Source organism: Lacerta agilis, chromosome 10 (assembly GCF_009819535.1).
Source record: "Lacerta agilis isolate rLacAgi1 chromosome 10, rLacAgi1.pri, whole genome shotgun sequence".
Taxonomy (NCBI): Eukaryota; Metazoa; Chordata; class Lepidosauria; order Squamata; family Lacertidae; genus Lacerta; species Lacerta agilis.
Genome location: NC_046321.1, coordinates 22,795,052 through 22,797,213, shown reverse-complemented (window position 1 = coordinate 22,797,213; position 2,162 = coordinate 22,795,052).

Genomic DNA, 2,162 nt, shown 5'->3' with positions numbered 1-2,162 from the left:
ATAGGTATTTACCCAGTTATTGTCCCACACGCCCACTAGGTAGGTGGAAGAGAGGTGAAGTCCGCTCAGAGAGTGAGATCCTATGTACAACAGATGCCTCTGTATAGCCCCACGAAAACAGCTGATCTTCTTAGACCATCCCCAGTATTTTATATACTATTTATCCTTTCCCCATCTGCAGTGTTATGGGTTTTCTGGACAATTTTCCAGGGGGAGGGGGAATCCTATGCAGATTATCTGCATAGCATTTTTTCAACTTACATTAGAAAATTGACTGATGCATTGGAGAGTGATCTAATTCCGCATGTCTTGTTTTACTCATATTTAGTAAACAAAGCTAAGCGCTTTGAAACTGTAAAGCTTGCCTAATCCTCTGTTTGCAGTTGGCACCCGCTCATTGTTACTAATGAATTTATGAAACAGATTCACACACACACCAAAAATTAACAACCTGGGAAATTTTCTGCCCCACATCCCTGCCCATTTGTTCATTGAACTGTCATGTCATGTCTCTTGAGGCCCCACAGCCCACAATCCACAATTGCAGGGCTGGTGAACCTGCAGCTGCCCAGGTACAGGTAGTTTTGGACTAGAACTCCCATCATGCTTGACCATTGGCTATGCTGGCTGGGGATCATAGGAATTGTAGTCCAATAGTATCCACAGGGTCAGAGGTTCTCAGTTCCTGCTCTGTTGTAATGTTATGTGGCAATCCTGTTGTTTTATGGTAAATTTTCCTGATGCAAATCAATCTACTGGTAAAGCTCTTATAGATATATTGACAGATGCACTTCCCCCCATAGGCTTTTAACCCCAAAACAGAAGATTGGGTTTGTGACAACACAGCGTAATGCTTTAAGCAGTTTCCACCACCATGGTGTTATCCAGGTGTGTTGAACTACAATTCCCATCAGCCCCAGCCAACATGGCCTTCTTGGTTGTGGCACCGACATCTGGAACTGCTTCCCATGTGCTGCTTGTGAGGCGGAAGCAGTGGCAAATTGTAAAAGCCTCCTGAAGATCCATCTATTTGGCCAGTCTTCCAGTGGTTTGTAACCTTCATCTCATCTCAGTATTTTGTTCTTTCGTTGAGTTTTTACTGAATGTTTTATTGACAGATTTCCTGTTTTTAATTGATGGATTTCTTCATATTCTTGTTTGTAATGTGATATAGGTTTTTCTTTTTCTCCTGTTAATGATCTTAACTATGTTTTGTGTAACCCGCCTAGGGAATTTGCATACTAAACCGAGTATATAAATATTATGCACGGATAAATAATATATATCCCGGTCCCAAAAAAGCTTACAATGGAAAGCACGAGAGAGGGAGAGAGAGAGAAAATAAAGTCAAAAGATAGTGAAGAGGTCATTTTGATGTACATTGCTGCTCTTAATATTTCCACATTTACTTTCGCAGACTTCTGGATTCTTGTGCTACCCCCATCAAAGCATTTCCTACCTATTTATAGAATTGGGGGGGGGGGGTGTTAATTAGCACTTGCAAGGCACTTTGAAGTCTATAGCTGCAATCCTGAAGCCACTCTGCTTTGGTCTGTGAACTGTTCTTGCTTTGCAGAATTTAATTCTCCATAAAGAACAGGACTCAAAAGACCCATAGCACCTATTTCCTTGAGTTCCATGGCACTGCAGACTTTGCAAATGGAGCAAACCTAAGAACCTTGGATTGCAGAGTGGTGAATGTTTTCATAGTTGCAGTCGACAGCTGGCATATACTGTACCAACTAAGTCAGGGATGGGGAAGCTTCCCCCTTCCCAGATGTTGTTGGACTCCAAATTCCCCCTGCATGGCCAGTGGTGAGAGGTGGGGGAACTGTTGTCCAACAACACCTGGAAGGCCACAGGTCCCCCACTCCTGAACTTCAGTTCTACTAACCCTAGTACAGGCCTATAAACTTAGCATTACATGTAAATGCAGCCATATCATAAGATTTCAGGTTTGGATGGAAGAGGGGAATGGAATCTAGCCCAACATTGTCTAATCTGACTGGCAATAGATGTCCAGCATCTCAGGCCAAGCTCCCCACCCCCCGCCCATCTCCTTTTAACCGGAGATGGCAGCAACTGAACCTGGGTCCTTCTACATGCTAGCATGTGCTCTACCACTGAGCAATGGTCCATCTCCACGCCTCTTCCACCCTGAA